The following is a 23,400-nucleotide window of genomic DNA, read 5'->3' on the forward strand; positions in this document are numbered from 1 at the left end:
AGGTACGTGATTCAAGCATTAACGAAGCATACTGATTGGCTCACCCTTCTCGTGAGTTTTTGTCAATGGTTTCTTCGAAGAACTTGTTGATTTGGGAAGGACCTTGAAATCTTCCCAATCTCCATCTTTTGGAGTCGTCATGTTTCACTTACGTGGTTCACTCCCGCTTATTTTCCCTTTCTCTTTGGTAAGTTACAAGGGACTAGATAGAATTTCTTCAGCTCTCTGCAATTTCTTCTGTAATAGATCTGAACAGAGATATTTGATTTGCTATCTTAAGTTGTAATTTCTTCTGTAGATATGGCGATGAATAAAATTTCTCCTTTTATCACTTTTTAATCCTCTGTATCTACTTTCTGTTAGTCAATCGTCTTTCGGCTTATTTTGATTGTTTTAATTGCGTCCTTTTGTTTTACCACACAACCTCCCTTGTTAGTGACCCGTCATTATATCTCTTTGATTAAAGCTCATCCCTTCTGTCCTCTGGTGCGATCTGTGAGGGGTGTTCTTGACGACTCCAGACCCGTTGTGTTTGAGGTGATGGGGTATGTTGCTTGTCTGAGGGGGAGAGGCAGGCTTGTGGCCTTGGTAGTCTTGGCTTCAGTTGCTTTAGTAAATCATCCTGTAATATTATCTTCATCTTCTTCTTCTTCATCTTCTTCTTCTTCTGATGTGTAATCTCGGTGATCCTAACAACAAATATATATAATTTTTGAATTTGTCTTTACTTTTTCATCTTCTCGTACTGTCTTTCCTGTATATGAATTTTATACTCCGAACAACAAACATTAGTAGGTTAGTTGACTATGCATGACGTTGACTTACTAGATTGTATGTCTTAACTAACTAAGATGCAGAGCTTAGCCTTTTGGTGTTCCTGCAAGATAGAAAAAGTATTAGCTTGATAGATACTCTGTAAAATTTCATAGTTGTGCCTGCCGAGGCAGTGGACCACCACAGAGTGGTTTCAGTGGTGATTCAGGAGAGCTCTGTAGCCTTCTTTCTCTACAGCTGAGGTTGTTTCTTCGTGTTCCTTTTGAGCCTCTCCATTTCTCTCTACTTTTTTTTTCTTGCTTTTTTTTTTTTTCTTGTTGTTTTTATTCATTCTACCAAAAATTTTCTATTACTTTCAAATCTTTGTCATTGCAGAGAGTAATAGGATCACTATGAGTGGCAAATACATTTCTGACAAAAAATGAGAGGTTCTCTTATTGTGCCACTCTATGTTTGTTTCTTCGTTTGATCCAATTATTTTAGTATCCCTAAGAAGGTTGTTTTCATCTTAGACAATTAGTCATCATCTCTTTTCTTTTCTTCCTTTAGACGCGTAATTTCTACTGCTAGCTCTTCTTCTCCGGACATGGTAGTTTAAAATTCAAAGTTATTGCATGCATTGTGATTGAATTCGTGACAAAAAAATTCTTTAGAATTGTTGGATTCTTGCTCAACAAATGCTCGGGGTTGTGAAGTGACACCCTCTCCTTATAGCGCTAAAGTAATGATGTTGAAAAGTGGTCTTTGGGGTACCTACTAGAAAATTGATCTTTGTGGACTTCATTGAATGTGGTCTAAGATAAGGAGACCTACAATATATGTTGATGACGCTCAAGTTAGTTAAGTGTTGTAGGTTATGAAGTTATTTGGTGAGAGTGTAAATAATCACCCCAGATTAGGACAAATCAGATATGCTTATATAGAATAGGAGGGAGGATGGCAAAGAACTGATTGAGATAGTGCGGTGGTAAGGAAGATTCTTAAAGGAAGTCAAATGTTATTGTTGTGAGAAGATAATATTCGATCGAGGGGGCATATTTTGACGTTAATAGATCTTCGTGATAATAACAATTCATGTATGAAAAGTAGATCTTTAGCACTGTCTGGAACTCCGCATATTTGCAACGCTCTCTGAGCACGACAAAGCTCTATGTGCCGAGATGGCTTCCATAAACCTCCCTCATTCATTTCTCTGACCAGAGCAGGGCCCAGAGGCAGAGCTAACTAGATCCACCTGTTTGCTTGCCTCGAGGAAGAATAGAGATGAAGATATCGAGCTCACTTATGCAAACCCCCTTACTTTTTTTCAAGACTCAAGCAGACTGAGGGCCAGAGGTGACTCGGATCCACCTCTTTGCTTGTATATGGGTCAACACAAGGATTCAAAGTGCCTGGGACACTCATGCTGATCTCCCATCAGTTCCTCTCATTAGAGTTGGGCTCAGGGGTATAGCTTAGTCGGGTCCACCCCCCTTAATGGCTCTATCAAGGGCTTGCTCGTGTGCACGTGGGCATTGACACGTTTGCCTCAGGTCAATCTTTTGACTTCTTGACGGCTCAGAGTTGGTCAATATTGAGTTCTTCAGAGCACCTTTTATGGGGCACTTGTGGCTCATGCAAAATATATAAGGAAAATATGAACGACATCGAAACATGATTCGTAATACGCTTACAGAAGATGTTATCATCATTTTGTCGAAGTAAATATGACAAATACATAAAGATCACTTGAGTGTGACTTTAACACAAAAATTCATGAGGAATTTAACATGGTTGAAGCTATATTTTTAGTATAGACTTAAAAGGCTTGATATAAAATTAGCTTGCACTACAAAAACTTTTCAGAAAATACCCTCAACCTCCGGGAGGTGAGCAAGTTTATAACAAAATTGTACATAATACATCTTCCACTTTACTTTTTTTTTCTTATGCTAAGCCTTTTTCCATAAGACATTGCGGAGAACGGTTTTAATGAGGTAGTTTGGGTGCTTCCTTCTTAATCGAGAATGTAGAAGTATATGCACTCTTTTTCCCATGCTTAGGTTTTTTGCCACTCAGCTTTTGTGTTAGAAGTTGTTAAAATGAGGCTCGTAATGTGTTTCTTTAATGATTATATGTTGAATAAAGTTTTGTGCTCTTTTTCATTTACCATTGTTTTATCTTATGGGGATTTCTCGGTAACTTCTTGAGGGTTATTTATCCATGGCCCCTTAAATTAGGAAAAGTTTCTCGCATAGGCATAGTAAGACCCTTAGAAACCATCTAAAAGTAACATATGGGCCCTAAAGATTATAAGTTACTTTTTCAGTATTTTCATCATAATTAAATAGAGTAGTTCAAGAGGGTAAATTACCTCCCTCAAGAATTGAAACCATGACCTTGTACCCAACCAACAGGGTTTTTAGTGGTTATGTTAGGTTTTATCTTTAACATTGGCCAGTGTTTTGGGGAAATAAGCAAAGTTTCCGGGGCAATAAGTTTTGGGTGGAAACAAATTTTTTTGTTTCTTCCAAACACTACCCATTTTTTCTTCCACCATCTTCCTTCTTCTCCCCAACATCAACTCCGGCGGCCATTATTTCCGGCGACAGCTCCGGTCATCCATCTCTCTCTCTCTCTTCATCCTTCCCTTTCTTCTATCTTCTCTCTTTTTCCTTTATCTTCTCTTTCCTCTATCTTCCCTCTTTTTTTTTTTTTTTTTTTTTCAAAGTTCCGGCGAAGGGGAGTCCCCTTCGCCGGAACCCTCGTCTGGTTCTACTCTAATTTTAATTCTAATTGAATGTCTAAACAAAGACCCAAAATCAAACCCTAATTTTCTCTCACAAATCAAACCAACATTATCAAAATTTCGAACAGGAACAAGTGAAATCGACATAAACGGATAAACCCATTAGGCAAATCCCTAATTAACTCTCCTTCTTCTTCTACACTACTATTCACTAATAAAGTTTGTTCCTTTTCTCTTCCTATCTGTCTCTGCAAAAACAATTTAATCAAATCAACTTGTAAATCCCCCTTTTTGAACTGCAATTTCTCCAAAACCGTACTAAACTCCACCACTGAAAACCCAAGTAACCTCATTTTTGTTTTTTCTTCAAAATCAAAGAAGACCCATCATTTTTGTTTTTTGATTTAGTACCTGGTTTTCTTAGAAATTTAATCGATTCGGGTACTTTTTGTTTGTATTGACGATGTTTAGCTTGAAGATAATGAAGTTGACAGAACTTCTTATTGTTCATTACTGGTCTTCCACATCTCCATTGTTTACCATCACTTCAATTGCAACGAAGAAGAGTTGGCCGAAAAAGAGAGAGAAGAGAGATAAGGTGCGTTTGGATCAAGTTTTTTTGTTTTTCACCGTCTTCCCCGGAAACTTTTTAGCTTTCCCCAAAGCGGTGGCCTTAACATTATGTTTTCAGCGGTTATCTAAATTACTTTTACGGTCCCATTTTTCATAAGGATCATGATATTCCTGACTTGCGAGCATACTTTCAATAGGGGTTCAAAGGCGTGAATCTTTCATTACCATGTGCAAGTTCCCTCTTAATAGTCTTTTTCTATGTCCACGAAACCGAAAACAATAAAAGAAGAAAAGAAAAGGAACATGATAGAAAAACATAAAAAAGCGAAAGAATTGATTGATCTATTCAAACAAATATAGAAAAGATAATATCAGCTGTCAATAGTCGTTATCAACAACAAAAATAGGGCATTTTCAGCAAGATTAGAAAATTCGTCAATAATCAAAGGGAATAAATTAGAAAATGCAAGATTGGGTACCACCGCCATAGGAGGAGAATATGACTTACAGAAGAAAATGCAAGATTAAGTACCTCCACCATCGAAGAAGCTAAAAATTAATTTTTGATGCTTCATATAGGAGGAAGCAGCGGCTTTAGCTGCTGTGTGTGGGAATGGATGTGGTGACTTCATCATGGCTCGAACAAAAGTAACAACTGCCTCCTCGGCCTTGGAAGCAGAGGCCAAAGTTGCGGGCCTAACCACTTTGATGGCAGAGGATCTTTATCTGTATGGTTGTATTGTAGAAGGGCATGCTCAAATAGTGATTCATGCATGCCATAAAGGAGAAGACAAAGTCCCATGGAGATAAGAACCATTGTAGCTGAGCTTCTGAAGGAGAGTCTCAACATTTTAGATTATTCTTTTGTCTATTGTGCTCGAAATGCGAATCAAGTAGCGCACCTATTAGCGCAGTCTATTTTCAATTTAGAAGTTGAATCCACCGAGGAGATATTACATACTTCGGGTTGCATTGTAAGTCAATTAGCCATTGAAAGAGTTAGTAGTGCTCGTGAATTTGATTCTTAATAAAGCTAGGCAAAGGCATATTTTCACCAAAAAAGACTAACTGACATTAGTAGACATGAGTGCCACAAGTACTAAAAACTTACGTTTAAAAATATTTTCTTCAATCTCTATGATTTGCTTTCCTAAATTAAAAAATTTTATGCGGTGGGATTTTAGCATGCATCTTTTGGTTTTCTCATGTTGTCCTAATCCTATCTATATATTCTAGTTTATGAAGTTTTGAGCAGAGAAGCCGCCGACCTCTCCCTCTTATCTCCCTCCCTCCTCCCTTTCCGCCTCTTACTCTCTCTCATTCTCTCTTCATCTCATCTATAGCCGCCGACATCTCCCCCCCTTCTTCCGCTCTCTATCTTCATCTCCTCTTGGTAATGGAGATCCGGGATTGGTAAAGTATCTCCTTTATTAGTTATTTTAGTTTTTTTCTCGTCGGTTAAAATCTTATATTTCCTTCATTATAGAATATTTACGCTGAATGGTTTGTTTCCATCTCAAATTTGATAAATTAGAAAATGGAGAATCATAACAAAATCAATTTATTTTAAGAGATCATAAATTCAACATTTTCTTATATCTCGTTTGATCTAATGCGGTAGACGTTAACGCTGTTTAATTACCTTTTCTTTCTTGATGAAATTTTAGGTTAAGAATGTGTTGTTTCAAGTACTCCACGATCGGATCAACGATTTACCATAAAACATATGCGATGATCAACTCGGTGAGGACATGCTTATTTACAGTAGCTAATTGATTCTCTTTATTCGTATTTTTCACCCTGCAATTAAAATCAAGGCCTATGGAGTCTTATAAAATATCAAAGAATCTTAAAATTCAATTATGTTGTGTTTGGATGAAGGAATCGTGAGTCCAAATTATTGTTTTTGGTTTGTTTGGTAACTAGTAAGAATCCTAAGATATACAATTATATAATTTATTTATTTTTAAAGCATCTTTGAAATTATTTTTTTTAAACTGGGTTTTTTAAAAAATCGTCTGTTTTTTTTTGGGAATATTTTTTTCATGAAATACGTTTTTTTTTTCACAGAAACCTTTTCTTTCAAGAAACCGTTTTTTCCACGAACATTGGTTTTTGAGAAATTTTTTTTTTTTTTTCACGAAAAAACGTTTTTCCCGAGAAAATCATTTTTTCAGAAACTATTTGGCAAGAAAAAAGATTTCTGGAAAATATAAGCGGCTTATGTGAAAATAACGGTTTCTGAAAAACCGTTTTTCGAAAAAAAAACGATCTTGGGGAAAAAAGAAAAGGTGTTTGAAAAAAAAAATGATTTCCGGAAAAAATCTTTTCGTGTAAAAAGGGTTTTTGGCAAAAAATGGATTTCGAGAAAAAAATGTGTTTCTAAAAAAATATTTCTTTTGTTTGATTTTTAGTTTGAAATTCAGGCTTAATAATCCAGAATCCTGCCAGATCTTAGGGAATAAGGTTGGGTTTTGGTGCAATACAAGTTTGAACTAACTAGGATTTCTTAAGATTCAAGAGTCTTAGTATTATTGGTAGCCAAATAGAACAAAGAACCTTGATTCCTAGCAAATCCCATTTTTAGTAAGAACCCTAATTAGGAGTCCTGTATCCAATCGCAACATTAACTTTATGTTGTCGGTAAGTTTAAAACCATCACTAATCATATAAAAAACAAACTCAAAATTATATTCCCACAAATAAATTGACATACATTAAACATGTAGAAGAACAATAAAGCTAATTCTCTACATGACTCTTTTGAATCATGTGACTGTTAACTATTTTCAAAATTGGTATACATATTAATAGAAATCATCAATAATAAACTATGAGAACATTCAAATTGGTGGTAAAATATAGGATCAAGGTTCAGTAATGGGGTGTGAGAATAGTCCCACATGGGAGAATGGGTAATTAGCAACCAAGAATATAAAGTATAGGTCCTCTCCACTCATTGCCAATTGGTTTTGAGTTGGATGACCACAAACTTAACATGGTATCAGAGATAGGCCCACACGTGATAGGTTTAAAAGTCACACGTGTTCCACGTCACTCGTAAAGAATAAAACACACGTGTTAGGCTTAAAGAACGCCACACGTGAGGGGGCGTGTGAGAATAGTCCCACATGAGAGAATGGGTAACTAGCAACCAAGAATATAAAGTATAGGTCCTCTCCACTCATTGCCAATTGAGTTTGAGTTGGATGACCACAAACTTAACACGAACATCATATTTCTCTATCTGAAATTGAAACAAACATCATATTTCTCTATCTGAAAGTGAAACGAAATCAAATTAAAAAGTTTTGACGCAACAAAAAATTCAAAAAAGCTTAATGTCTATGTACAAAACTTAGAAATCGAAAAACCTTACTATGCGTGAGTAAAGAAAATATACATTTTTTCTTGATAAATTGAATGAATTTAAACAACTACCGAACCCATTTATATAGTGCATGTTAGGTTAATCCCACATTGGTTGTGGAAGGGGAAGGGGGTGCGTTAATAAGTGTAGGAGAAGGCTTACCTCTTGAGCTAGCTTTTGGGGTAAGAGAGGCCCAAGACCACCCAACACTGGTATCAGAGTCCAGGTATAACAAGTCTCGGCCCAATAACTAGTGAAGTTGAGAGCCAATGTGTGAGGGGGAGATTGTTAGGTTAATCCCACATTGGTTGTGGAAGGGGCAGGGGGTGCGTTAATAAGTGTGGGAGAAGCCTTACCTCTTGAGCTAGCTTTTGGGGTAAGAGAGGCCCAAGACTACCCAACAATGCAAACTCATTTTTCAATTAGAAGTTGTTTTGTTACGATGGTAACTATGATTTTTGTCCCACAGTAATAGTAAATCTGCAAATTCTCTTGTTGGCAGCAATCTTGCAACAACAGAAATGGAATCTGGTGCAGATCGAGACCACAATCAAGAATCTGTGATGTAGAAGCCACCCAATGTGGTAAAGGAAGACCTTCAGTCATAGCAGCGGATCTACTGCATTCTGCTAAGGAAGAAGATATTCCTCCGAGCTCACGCCTGATGCTTCAAAAGAGGAGTCGGGGCTGCTTTTCCAATATTTTGAATATATAAGCATGAACTGTAAGTCTACCACAATTACATTGTTACTGTTTTTTTTTTGTTGAAAGAATTACATTGTTACTGTTGTTATTTAGGGCTTACTTGAATAGGACCAAGTCAGCATGAAAAGAGGTGTATGAGTGGCTTATAGTTAATCATTTATACTCATTACTCTGCCTTAATATATGAACGATTAAAAATAGTATTAGACAAAAGTTCAGTTTGGTAGATGAAGTAGATTTAGAAAATTCAATGAAAGAAACCATATATCATTCATCTGGGCAAAGATATTTTTTCGTTGACGTAATTAGTATCATAAAACTCATATGGGCTCTAGAAGGTGGACCAGAATAAATTGAGTGCAGAGAAAATTTTAATTCAATAAGTAGCTAACAAGATAACTGCTCCGAGATTAATACTTGAAAAAAATAAATTAGTTTTCCACTATTCATAACCATTCTCAGAGAATTATCGATTTTAGAGTTTTGATGTCATTTACTTGTTTATAGATAGCCTTTCATTTTCTGCGAAAAATTATACACCCTCTTGACATAACATTCATTTTTTCGCGATACACTTGTTAAGAAATACTAATCTTTCAAACTAATAAAGTTCTGGTGGCCCTTATAAATATTTCAGAATGCAGGATTTGACTCGAGTGATGACATTTAAAAAGCATATGGGAGCTGAGAACTGTTAGAACACATAAACATAAGGAGGTGCCTTTCGGGGGTGCTTTCTAACTTATCATTCTCTAAGCCACTTCGTTCAAAGGAAGATTTCATCAGCTATTTCGGGTGAAAATGCTTACGTAATTTTTCCTGTGGTTGACATCTGCTATTCGGGTGAAAATGCTTATGTAATTTTTTCTGTAGTTGACATCTTCTATTTCGGGTGAAAATGCTTATGTAATTTGAGTCTCTGATTAATATAAAGTTCTTTGTTTATTATTGTTCGTTTTGATTACTCAAATTTATACAAGATAAAACACAAATTTGAATGGAAAGACAATCTTCAACCAATTATGATATTGTATATTCAAGGTTGATTTCTTTAATCTCTCTCTTTAGTCTATTTGAGTTGACAAGACATTTAGTATATTTGGGTTCACGTGGTTTTGGATGAATAGTGATTGTTAACGTCATGGTGAAGAGATGACGCTCTTGTGGTTTTGGATTTGTTACTTTTGGAGACATGAATAGGAAAGACTCGAGGAGCTCATACGGTCTATCTCGATTTGAAAGGCTCAACCCAAGATGCGGGGTTGGGGTTACGATAATTAGAAGGACAATCATCCTAAGTCATTAGATTTTAATATTCAGCTCTTTTAAACCAGTAATTGAAGTCTCCATTTCTCCTTTCACCATTTCATAAATTCATAACCTTAGTTAAAGTCGTATAAGAACTATTTTTTTGTTGAAACCGTGATCTTTCCTTTTCTCCTCGTGTATATGCCTTTTTTTTTGTTGAAAAATGTATAAGCCTTCTTGGTTCCAATTAATATGAATATAATCTTCTGTCATTTTAAGGTGTAGAAGTATTGGATTTTTCTAGAAGATGATTTCACAACATTGACCGAGAAGATGTAAGAACTTGATTTACAAGTTAGTTCCAATTAATATGAATATAATCTTCCTGCTCCACCTGTTTACCAACACTGTTCTGAGCATCTACAGGCGTTACCTTCTGAGTTACCATGGCTAACTCATCATAAGTAACATCTCTATTGATAAGAAACTTTTTTGATTTTTCATCCAGATTCCACAATCATAACCCTTAACTCCAGGCTCATAACCAAGAAATACACATCTCTTAGCCCTCGGGTCAAGTTTACTGTCCTTAACATGTGCATAAGCCGGGCAACCGAAAATCCCCAAGTTCTCATACTTTGCAGGATAACCAAACCACAACTCAATAGGAGTTTTACACTCAATAGATGTACATGGAGAAATATTTACCAGATACGCTGCCGTGTTCACTACTTCAGCCCAAAACACCTCCAACAACCCTGCATTTGAAAGGGTACACTGAGCTCGTGCCAATAGAGTTTTTTTCATATGTTCCGCCACACTATTCTGCTATGGTGTCTTTCTGACCGTATGCTATCTCACAATCTCTTGGTCTTCACATAACCTATTAAACTCGTTACCCCAAAATTCCCTGCCAATGTTAGTCCTCAAGCATTTGATCGATTTTCAAGTCTGCTTCTCGATCAAGGTCTTCCACTGCTTGAACTTGACAAATGCTTCATCTTTGCGTTTCAGTATGTATACCCATACTTTCCTGAAAAATCATCTATCAAGGTTAACATGTATCTACCCCCCTACCCCCCCCCCCCCCCCCCCGATGTAAGCTAACCCTGGAGGAACCCCAAAGATCTAAATGGATGTAGTCCTAAGTGCCTTCGGTATTGTGAGCCGATGTACTGAACTTTACCCGACATTGCTTCCCGAAGACACAATGTTCACAGAATTCTAGTTTTCCAACCTTCTGCCAACATAGTAAACCATGCTTGCTCAATATAGTCATCCCCCTTTCGCTCATATGCCCTAACTGCATATGCCATAGCTAGGTAGTCTCAATCTCTTTGTCTGATGATGATACCGCTACAGATCTGGTATCAGTGTTATCCTATAGCACATATAGACCATTCTTCTTCAACTCCTTCATAAATGTAAGACTCCGCTTAGAAATCCAAAAAACACCACCTTCACCAGTATACTTACGACCATTATCATCTAAATTCCCAAAGAGATTAAATTCCTCTTCAAATCTGGAACATGTCTGATGTCTGTTATTGTCCTCACAACACCATCGTGCATCTTTATCTGAATAGTACGAATTCCAACCACCTTACAAGGAGCGTCGTTTCCCATGAACACCTTACCGCCATTAATGATCGTGTAAGTGGAAAACCATTCCCTATGAGGACATACATGGAAGGTGCTGATGTCGAAAATTGACTTTCGGTTAAATCAGCATGAAAAAGGGAGTTGATGCATGACAACCTCCGTTGTGATGGTATATTCTGTTTGGAGAGGAGAGATTCCTCTGTTCAGCTCTGCTTCTTTCTGCTCCCGTGCTCCGGCTCTATTTCTCCGCTCCTCGCTCCTTGCTCCAGCTCCTGACTCCTGCTCCAGCTCCTGGCTCCTTGCTCCTATTCGTCTGTTCCCGAGGGAGGAAAACCTGCAAAGGGTTCGAAAACCGCTCCGACGCTCAAGACAGTCAGGGTGCTCTTTGTAGTAAAAGAATGAATATTGATTGGTCCTTTTGGGGGCGAGTTATGAGAACTCTGTTTTGGGGGGTGATCCTTCTTGGTATGAAGAGATTGTATTTTTTGGAGAGAGAGTGTGTGTTTCCTCCAGAGATCATGTCCTTTGAAGGACGATGTGAGGGACCTTTTATAGGCGAGGTTAAGCCGACTGTGGTTAGTGGCGGTGGTGAGGCGATGGCCGTCAAACCATAATAAAAGTTACCTCTTTTGCGTATCTAGAGGTTCTCTTCGAGTCTATCCCGGATCTTTGATAAGTAAAAGTTCCTAAGTTCGAGGATACTTCGTCGATATCTCGCCGGAGTGATAGACTCTAAAGGAGAAGTTTCCTCCTTTAGATACGTGGAGTCCAATCGGGCTTAAACACTTCAAGATGTGTAACCGACTAAGATCTTTCTGGAAAATCTGGGATTAACTCATTAGGTCGCGCAGCGCTGATATCTTCCCAATTCTGGGCGTAAGATATGGGCCGAACCTGTGGAGACCCCCCTTATTCCTTTAGAGATCCCAGGGCTGATCTATCCACGCCGAGAGAGTTTTGTGCAGAGCTGGTTTCTTCTGGCCGACCTCCCGGTTGTGGGAATGTGTGGTGGATCATCAGGGGTTTTAGCTGTCCTGCTGCCTTAAGCCGAGTCGTTCCAAGAGACTTCTGGTCTGATCTTTGACTCTTCAGACGTTAGTCAACGTCTGAACATTTTATGCATCATCAGAACGTACAACTAGTATCCAAAATCCACCTATCTTGAGCGAAGTAGGCATTGATAACCAGAACCATAAATTCATCACATTCTTCAATGATTGCCAAGACATTACCATCATCGTTTTACTATTTCCCCTGGTTTCTTTCTAAGCTCGGGACAATTCTTCTTGAAGTTTTTCTCCTTCTTACAATTAAAGCATTTGTACTTCCTAGATTTCAATTTAGACCTAGAACGGTCCTTCCCATTTCCTAGATAATGCGACCTTCCCCTTACAACCAAACCATCTCCTGACGTGCATTGATCTTCGTCTTAACTCGTTGGAGTTCAATGCTGCTTAACATCCTCCAATGTTGTAGTTGTTTTACCAGACATAAAAAAATCAGCAAAGCTTTCATATGATGGTGGCAGGGACAAAAAGCAATATTAATGCCTTATCTTCATCTTCAAATTTGACATCGATACTTGCCAAATCCAAGAATACTCGGTCGATTTCATCCATATGGTCTTTCAACGATTCCCTTTGTAACATCTATAAACTAAATAATTTCTTTTTTAGACACAAACGATTAGTTAGAGATTTCATCATATACCTTGCCTTCCAGCTTATTCCATAGCCCATCGACTGTAGTTTCTGTCGCGACTTCCCGCAAGACCTCATTGCTCAAACACAACAAAATCTGTCTATGAGCATTCTCCATGAGATCTTCCTTCTCTGCTTCTGATAATGATATAGCGAGTGCATCCTTCGCGTTCAACGTTTTTAGCGAACCCTGTTGAACTAATACTGCTCTCATCTTAATCTTCCAAAGATTAAAATCATTACTTCCGTCGAACTTCTCTATCTCGTATTTCGCCATCACAGAAACCTCAAAACCAGAGCTCTGATACCAGTTTGTTCTGACAAAAGCAAGTAATCCAAGAAAAATAATAGAAAATAAAGAACAATCACACTGAACACAAGAGATTTACGTGGTTCGGTTGGTGAAACCTACTCCATGGCGACAACGACGCGATGATTTCCACTATGATAAGCAAACAAGTTATATAAGAGATTTATGAGAATTCGACACATATATCTCCTAGGATTTTTGTTTATATAGCCATTAAAATCCTAATTCCACCGACACACCGCCTCACCGACTCTCTCTTTCTAAATCCTAATTACACATGGATATGCTAACACTCATAACCGACATAAGCTCTACTCCACATTCCAGCTCTACTCCACATTCCAACTCTACTCCACATTCCAGCTCTGCCTCGGTCCCTCGGAGCCCTGCTAACGTGTCCAAAATTCCGCGCTAGCGGGTTGGCGGATCGTAAACCGGGTTAGATATCAACCAATATTCCAGACACTTTCAACACCCAAGCCCAGGACCAACAACTCAGAAGTAATGAAGATAAATGCAGCCACCGTGTTATCGAAGTAATAACAAATTAGTTAGTGAACTAAACAATCTGATCTTCTAAATTCTTTTATAATAACAGTCTATTATAATAAGCTTTGTAATAATAGTTTTCATTAACATTGAATAGCTATTGAACAAGATTGAATGAAATTGAGAGTTCACGAGAAAACATAGCATGGTATTTGAGCTTGTGCTAGATTAAAGCTAGGGGTTTCTTATCAGAACGGAAGCAACAATCTCAAAATTTAACAGCAAACCTCGCAAAATCAAATATCAAACAAGAAAGAAGATCAAAATGAAGAAACCTTAGCAATTACAAGAAGTTCACTAAAAAATTGAAGATATCAAGATCAAAATTGAAAAATTTACAGAGAACATACAATTTTTTCGTGAGTGATACCAGCAAGAACTAGAGAATCACTCATGGGTTCCGCAAATCTAGGTAATCTTCCTCCCATTTCTATTGTAACTAATTTCATTACTGAGAAATTAGATAATACATACTACTTAATGTGGAGAGATCAAGTAGAAACTATGCTTAGTACTTATGAATTAATAGATTATGTTACTGTTTCAATAGAGGAACCGCCACAATTAAAAATAATCTATGGAGTGTTAACCCTGATTTTCAACAATGGAGAAGCAAGGAAAGTTTTTTAGGTCTTATCTCAAAAGCACACTGTCAAAATGAAGATATTATGATACCTATGGTGAAAAGACAACAAAAGAGATATGGGATTACCTGGATTTTACTAATAATGAAGGAAATGAATAAAAAAAAAGGATCAATTAAGAAAGAAACTACAAACTCTCAAGAAAGAAAATGCTTCATCAATAGCAGAATACCTGAGAGAGTTAAAACAAATTTTAGATTCATTAATGTATGTTCATGACAAAATTAGTGAGTCAGAACTAGTCAGAATGGCATTACAGGGTCTAAATTCAAACTGATCTATTCACGATAGCACCTAGAGCAATAATGAACATTTATCATTAACACAACTCAAATCTAGATTGATTCAGCATGAGCAGTGGCTTCATCAAGAGAAATGGATCAACAAGCATAATATGTAAAAAGAACAAATCAGAAACAATATCGGAGAAATAATATCAAACCATCACCAACTGTTTACAATAATCAAGCATATTCTAAGAAAGATGGTTCAACCTCAAGTGCTCAATATAAAAATCAGAGGGCAGATGATTTTGATTTCTCTTCAGTTCCATGTGGCATATGCAAGACACGATGTCATTCTGTAGGAGTATGCTATTTTAGGTACAAGCAAAATAAGCCTCAGGCAGGGTATCATACTGAAGAACAAACTCATAAGGAAGAACAAGATATTGATAAAGGTGTCACATCACCTCAGTCATATCCATATGAAGAAGAATCACTTCTTGAATGTAACAATATGAAGAAGACATTAGTTTTCATGAGTGGTATACTGCTAAAGTACTTGAAGAACAGAGGTGAACTCCTTTGTAGTTACTAGAGTTTCTTATATTTTTTGTATTGTTAGTGATTGATTGACTTAAAGTTCCTTTGCTGCCAATTCTTTTGGTTTTTAAGGTTTCTAGAGACTTTTCCTAAGGAAAATTCTAATATTTGTGTTAGTGTTTTCCGCTGGAAAACTACTGTCGGGCATCATGAGGTTGCTTCTAAGCCTTATAGAAGAACGACAAGCATACACGAATTATTTCCACTTACCATCTGATTTCCAACTTATTGATGTTTGGTTGAGTGTTCTTATTTCATTTGAAAATACAAACCACAATATTATCTTCTAAAAATGTAGAGGAATGAAGTTTGTACTTTGGTGTTTGTGTAGGTTAGGCATAACTTATATTCATGAAATTATGTTTTTGCATTAATGACTTTTGAAGATCAATGTAGGATGGAGGTTCCATCAGGAATATGAATGGTTTAAATTTTTTTTGTTGTTGAAGGTGCCATACATTAATACTTAAAAGAGGTATTACAATATTTATGACTAATTACAGATGGAATAACAGTCCAGATAGAGTTATTAATATGAATCCTTGCCCATTTTGCCAGAGTATCTGCTAACTCATTTCTTTTTCGAGGAATATGAGAGAAAATGATGCCTTGAAATTGTGGAAGAAGTTTCTTGATCTATGTAGCATGAACCTTAGATTCCCAGTTTATCGTTTTGCTTGCGTTGTTGAGATGATTATCGCAATATTATCACTTTCGACATGGAGCAATTTTACCTTTAAGTTAACTGCCCACCTGATTCCCAATAGTATAGATATAATTTCACCTTCTCTAGCATTCCTGACTGTGATGGTAGAAGTCTTCACATTTATAAATTGAGCTATGTGATCATGAATGATAAACCTATTTCCTGCAGGTTCATCGATATCTATAAACGAAACATCAGTATTAATTTTTACATATGAATTAGTAGGTGGTGACCACCTGATATCTTTCAAGGCTTGTCGTCTGGATATACTCATGCCATTAAAGTGTGGGAAGGTTATGATTTGGTTAATTACTTGAGGAGGAGTTAATATTTGTTGTTGAAAACATTGGTCACATCTAGCTTTCCAGATAATCCAAAGCATGGTAGCATAATGCGAGTCAAGATTACAGTTGTCATAATTCTGAGTATCATTCCATGAGATTATCCAGTCCTTAACAGATAAAATATTAGAAGACTGAATGTGAAAGTAGAACCAAATGTTCATAGCAAATTTACAATGAGCAAACCATGGTTTTGAGTTTCAGGTTCATAACAGTAAGGACAAGAAACAATATTACCAATATATTTACCAATACGTTGCCTAACTGGCAGACTTTCAGGTCAACACTTCCAAAGGAAAAGAGATATTCGAGGACTAATCTTGATATTCCATATAAAGTTTCAATTAGTATTATTCACAGAGTCAATTTGGTTTGTAGTAGCTAAATGGTGATACATCGAATTAACCTCATAATTACCTGACTTGGTTAGAGTCCTTATGACAGTATCTTGACCTTCCTCCTGAATGGGTATAAAGTTGATAATGTTCCCTAGAGCCCAAGATAGAAGAGATTACATCATTATTCCAATGATTGTTACAGATTAGTTGAGAGACCCAGACTAGTGGGGAGTTATGATAGTTTGGAATCGGGGGAGGATGTCTGGGGATCCAATAATCATTCCAAATATTAATTTTGGTTGTATTGTGAACTTCCCAGATAACGAGCGAATTGATCTTATCTATATGACTACTAATGGTTCTCCAAGTCCCAGAATTTGAAGTTTTAGCTGGCCTAGGATTTCGATCTTTATAGAAATATTTTGCTTTCAGAAGTTTAACCTAAATTGTCTCATTTCTTACTGTATTTCTTTTGATTATTATCTGTATCGCTGGCAAAGAAATTCCCCCACGATTGTTCATTTCTTATTTACTTCTTTTTGTTGTTGGTCTGAAGAGTTGGAATTTGACCAAGTTCAAGATAGATATTGTTTGGGTTTGTGAAATTGGTGGCACACATGTATCTCCCTAGTGATATATGGAGTCGGTTGTGAAAAAGTAATTGTGATTAGTTGGGTACACACATGGTCTTTGTTATGTGGCCTGACTTGAATCTTAAGAGGGATGTTTAAACTATTGGTAAGTGAACTTAGTTGGATGTAATCCTAAAGGGAATCCACATTTGGGCGTGTGGGGACATGTGCCACATGCGTCTGGACACTATTAAGATTTTTTGGGTTCAATCCCTCATGTGTCTGGATTTTCTGTACCGTTTTGGGCCCCAATATAAACAAGGCCCTCATGCGTCTGGATTTTGTGTGTGTACCTTTTGCAATAGTAATTATATTTTAACCAATTTTTCAACATGATTTAAGGGTTCAATCCCTCCTCTGGACACTATTAAGATTTTTTTTGATGTGCATATAAGCCCAATTTTTTTTTATGTGCATATAGGCCCAATTTTTAACTTGACTTGGGGCTTCCAGAATATTTGGGTCGGACCTTTCTCCCACATTCCCCTCTATGGCCTCGCCACGGATCGAGACTAGTTAACATTATTCTAAGTAGACATAAATGCTACAAGTAGGCTTACGGTGAAAAATATTTTCTCTTATCTCTATGATTTGGTTTCCTAAATTAAAAATGATATGTGGTGTGATTTCAACGTGTATCTTGTAGTTTCCTCCCGTTTGCCCTAATCTTGTCTATATATATTAGTTTATGAAGTTACAAGTAGAACAACCGCCGACATCTCTCTTTCGCTCTCTGTTTCTCTCCCCCCTATCTCTGCCTCTCCCCCCTCGCTCTCCCTCTGTCTTTTTTTCTCTTCGTAACTTGCTCGCAATGTAGATTGTGGATCCAGGATTGGTAAAATATCTTTTTTTATTAGTTATTTTATTCTTTTTCTTCTTTGTTAGAATCTTATATTTCTTTCGCTATTGAATAAATTTACTCTGAATAGTTTGTTTCCATCTCAAATTTTTGATAAATTTGAAAATGGAGAATCGTAACAAAATTTTGAAGATATTGGTGAAGTATCTTTTTTCTTGTTTGTTAGAATCTTAGATTTCATTTGTTATTGAATAATTTTACTCCTATTGGTTTGTTTCCATCCAAAATTTGATAAACTTGAAAATGACAAATATAACAAAATCAATTTATTTTAAGAAATGTAAATTCAGTTGTTTCATCTTTTTATCTCTTTTGCTCTTGGAAATTTATAATGTGATAGATGATAACGCAGCTTAATTACCTTTTCTTTATTGATGAAATTTTAGGTTCAGAAGATTGTGTAGTTTCAAGTACTCCAACAATCGTATCAACGATTTACCATAAAAGAATGTGATCATCAACTAGGTGAGGACATGCTTATTTACATTAGCTACTTGATTCTCATTATTGATCATTTTATTCACCCTGCAATTAATATCGAGGCCTATGAAGTCTTGTAAAATATCAAACAGTCTAAAAAATTACTAGTCATATAAATCAACAAACTCAAAATAATGCACTGACAAATGAACTGACGTACAAAAGTTAAACATCTACAATAGCAATAAAGCTAACTCTCTAAATGATTATTTTGAATTATCTGATAGTTGACTATTTTCAAAATTGGAAGGCATATTTGAGAACATTCAAATGGGTCAAGTGATAGATCAAGGTTCAGGAATGAACATCATACTTCTATATCTCCAATCGAAATGAAAATAAAATTTGAAAGTCTTAGGTCTTAGCAAAAAAACTTAGAAAAACTTTAGACGTATGTCCAAACCTTAGAAATCGAAAAACCTTACTAAGAGTAAAGAAAATGCTGAAATTTATTGATAATTAAATATATTAAACAACTATGAGACACCTCTATATTGTATGAGGGTTTCTTAAACCTAATCAAATCTGAAAGGACAACTTATAAATAAATAAATTGTAGAATCTCAAGAAAATTAAAAACTACATAAGAAAAACTTCATAAAGGAAAACTCACTACAAATGGTTAAAAAAAACTACTAAAAGTCTGTTTAGAGGGTTTAACTGATGGAATTTGACTCTCAAAGTGGGTCCAAAGTGGTGTTAGTGGGAGCAAATGTGCGCAACGTTATTTCGCACCTAGCGCTCAAAGTTTCGTCCAATTGTGAAATCATTAAATTTGATTATTGGCCGCAATGATTTCTTCCATGATGTTTTTGCAAGTCCTCTACGTCAGTACATCCACTTTAAAAGAAATCGACCTCGAGTTATTTTTAGGATAAAGATGCATATCTACATAAAAAAAGTATGTATATATATATATATATATATATATATATATATATTCACATTAAAAGTATATGAAATTCGATTTGTCACTTAAGTTTGTCCATCCATTTAAGGATGGGCCGTAAAACTCCTATTTATAGAAGTGTTGAACATATTGCTAAGGAATTTTGATCTATCTGCTCTCCTGAAACAGTAGATGACTAGTTGTCGTTCTACGTCATGTGGCCAATCCGAGAACTCTTTTATAGGTAAATAGCCATTGAATATTAGTATCTTTCCTTCGATATTGTATTCATCATAGTCTCTACATGGGTGGACTTGGTGATGCGAATCTAGACTAGCATACCAGGTCACTAATTTATATACGATTTTGTACTAAAAATCCGTAAGTGCGTGGATCTATATAGTATAAGTCAAGCAAATACGGGCCGAACCACGAAAATAAGTTAAAAAACCATTCTATCCTAAAACTAGTAAATATGATTTTTGAATTAGAGTTGATGCGATGATAAATGGATGCGTGTTTTACATTTTAGACTACTGTTGATATACTGCCACCAACATATATGCATGGTTTAGACTATGAAACATCAATAAACTAAGCGTCAGACCATCTGAGCACGTCATAGTTCTTTCTTGTTTTCTAACGTTAAGTCATCTTTTGCTCTACATTGAGTGCTGGGAAAATTTTAATTCAATAAACAGCTTAACAAGATCACTAGGTGATGAATACTTCAAACAAAATTTAGTTCCACACTTTTCATAACCATTCTCACATAATTATGGATTTTAGATCTCTGAAGCAATTGACTTGTTTCTAAATAGCCCCTTCCATTTTTCAGAAAAATATTTCATTCAACTCGTGACATTACGTTAATTCCGTTTTGGTCCCCGATTTGTAATCAACTCGCTGTTTTGGCCCCCATAAGTGTCTGGCAGTTCGTTTTGGTCCCAAAATCAAATTTTCGGGCAGTGGTGACATCATCATGGCATAAGCAATAATTTTCTATACCGAAAATTCCCCACGCCAAATCTCCCTTTCCCACGCCAAATCTTGAGCCGTCACATCCCCTATCAAAATACCCAACAATGTTAGAAGAAGAACAATTAGGCAAACCAGTTAGATTTTGGGTTTATCCCATTTACAGGTTTTCTTCTTATTCTTCTTCTTCTTTTGTGCTAAATAATCTGGTTCAATCCATTTTGGATTCATTCATTATTTGTTCAATTAGGGCAAACCAGTTAGATTTTTACCCTATTTTAGATTCTGATTAACATTGTTGTTCTTCCCTTTTTCATTATTTTTCTTCCTTAAAATTTGCTTATTTTACTCTTTGATTTAATCCCAATTTCTTTGTGGTTTATCTCTATTTCTATTAAAATTAAAAACCCACCTCTTTGATTTCTTCAATTCTATTTTTTTTCTCTAAAAATCTATGATTTCATTTTAGTCTTTTCTGAAATTGCATTAACTTTTATACTCTCATGTTTAATGGAATAGGATCCAAATTTTTAGATCAAAACAGTGAAAATCTGATCAAAATCTTATAAAGTTGATACTTTTATAGACCAACATTTGATTGAAAGTTTGGGTTTTTTTTTTTTTTTTTTTTTTGCAGTATCTTTGTTGGATGGAATGATCAAGAAATTAATACCTGGGTTTTAAGAGATTGAAGAATTAGTAACTTAATTTGAGTCAAATTCTTGTAGTGTTGTATTAATGGCTACCAATTCCAGTGATATTGACAACTGGAGAGAGTTCTAATTTTAATATTTTTGATACAATTGAAAATGCAATTATTATAGCTGCTTCGGATTACCCTAAGGAGTTTAAAAGTAGAAGGGATGAAATTGCTGAGTTGCTTTTTACTAGTGGATTGAATAAGTGTAGAAATTGTGTTAATGAAGATGAAGTTTTAGTGAGGAGTAATCTTAGTGGTAATGGAAGTAGTGATATTGAAGTAGTACTGATGATCACAATGGTGAAGAAGATGAAGAAAGAAGAAGAAAGAGGGTTTACGAGTATTGACTGCCTAGGGAAGGTGAAAATAGGTTTGAAATGCAAGGGATGAGACATTAAATAACTGAAGTGATTTGATAAGGATGTGACGGCTCGAGATTTGGCGTGGGAAAGGGAGATTTGGTCAGAGGGGTATTTTGGGTATAGGAAATTATTGCTTATGCCATGATGATGTCACCACTGTCTGAAAATTTGATTTTGGGGCCAAAACAAACTGTTGGACACTTATGGGGGCCAAAACGGCGAGTTGGTCACAAATCGGGGGCCAAAACAGAATTAACCCTTCATTTATTCACCATACACTTGTTCAGAAATACTAATCTGTCTAACTTATATTAGTTTTAGTTGCTTTCAGGATGCAAGATTTGACTAAAGGTGATCAAATCTGCAGAACGTACGGGAAACCAAAATTGTTAGATCACATAAACATACGAAATCTCCATCCTGGTCAATGGTAGTGGATGTGAAGTTTTTGCAAAATATCAGAAGTAAATGTTTAAGAAAATTATTGTCAAGCCTTAAACATCTACGCATTGGTTTCATTTTAGGTTTTTATTTGTGTGGTATCCTATTTATAAGATACCAGGAGGAGGTGCCTTTCGTGGCTCTTTTTAACATATCATTCTCTTAGCCAGTTCATCTACAGGTAGATTTCATCTGCTATTTCGGGTGAAAATGCTTATGTCTTTTAGTTGACATCTGCTATTTCGAGTGAAAATGTTTATGTAATTTGTCTTTTGGGTGGCATTTGCTATTTCGGGTGAAAATGCTTATGTAATTTGAGCCTCTGATCAATGTACAGTTCTTTGTGTATTACTTTGGATTTTGATTAATCAAATTTATCCAAGATAAAGTAAAAAAATTTGAATTGGCAAAATAGATGAGACGATTCGACTAGGTAAATGTCATTACAAGAACCAATTTACTATAAGCTCTAGTTGTTCGACAATCCTCAACCAACTATGGTCTTGTATATTCAAGGTTAATGTATTTGATCTCTCTCTTTGATTCTAGTTGAGTTCACAAGACAGTTGGCATATTTGCGTTCACGTGGTTTTGGATTTTTTTTTTGAGAAAGATGTACATATTGATTATTGTGCCGAGACAGCACTCAAAAAGTCGAAATTTACATATTAGATAACACCGACTCCCAAGAAAACAAGAAGACTGAGAAAGGTACCCTATGAAAAGTCTAGTTGGCAAAGCCCATGAAAAAATTAATGTCTTGACACTCTACAATTATTTGCTCGACCGAACTGAAACTATCTTTAAATATCCTTGTGTTTTGCTCCTTCCGCAACACCCACCATATAGCAAAAGGAATAACAGTTCCTAAGTGTCCCTTTGTTGTGTCTAACTTATATCTCTTCCATCTTGTAAAGAAAACCTCCATCTGATTTGGTATACTCCTGAAACCGAAAATCGTTTGTGAGAAAAAAAAATCCCATATATTCCTAGAAACTGAACAATTCAGGAGTCAATGATCCGCATCTTCTTCTTCACACTGACATAACACACATCTATTAGGGATAGAGTAACCCCTTTGTTTCAGAAGATCTAAAGTAGGGATTGACTTTAGCAGTGTCGCCCAAATAAAAATGAAAAATGGAGACCTTCCCTGGTATCCTTCGATGCTAATTTTTTTTATATGGGAGACCTTCACATGGTTTTGGATGAATACTGATTCTTTAGGTCATGGTGTAGACAGATGTACATGACGCACTTGTGGTTTTGTAGTTTATGATTTAGTGTTTAGTGGCAAAGACTCAGGGAGCTCGATGGAGGGTTAGTCTCGGTTAGAAAGGCTCAGCCCAAGATGCAAGATTACAATGATTTCTGAGGACATTCGTCCTAGGACATTAGATTTCAATAGTTAAGATCTTCACACAAGAACAAATAGACATTCATGGATTTTTTTGACGCCTTTTGTGGTGGGTGATTTCTACTCGGATTTATCTCTGTAGGGAAATAACCTTAAGTTACATGCTAATTTACTATTCCCGGAGCTAGAAACTCTTTAACAGGATCTTGACAACATTACAATATTATTATTACACTTGATTATGACTAATCGAAGGCATTGATGCATGTCATAGGAACCAAAACTGCATT

The 23,400-nt window shown here is 36.0% G+C and overlaps 1 long non-coding RNA gene across 1 annotated transcript; it reads left to right on the forward strand.

Moving 5' to 3' along the window:
* The first annotated feature begins 17,746 nt into the window (after positions 1 to 17,746).
* LOC147543294 (uncharacterized) lies at positions 17,747 to 22,104 on the forward strand. Its single transcript, XR_015223597.1, has 3 exons — positions 17,747 to 17,879; positions 18,290 to 18,368; positions 20,888 to 22,104. It is a non-coding gene; the product is annotated as an uncharacterized LOC147543294 (long non-coding RNA).
* The last annotated feature ends 1,296 nt before the right edge of the window (positions 22,105 to 23,400 follow it).

This window comes from Eschscholzia californica, unplaced genomic scaffold (genome assembly GCF_041429995.1).
Source record: "Eschscholzia californica isolate CP2 unplaced genomic scaffold, dmEscCali1.0.p SCAF_4, whole genome shotgun sequence".
NCBI lineage: Eukaryota > Viridiplantae > Streptophyta > Magnoliopsida > Ranunculales > Papaveraceae > Eschscholzia > Eschscholzia californica.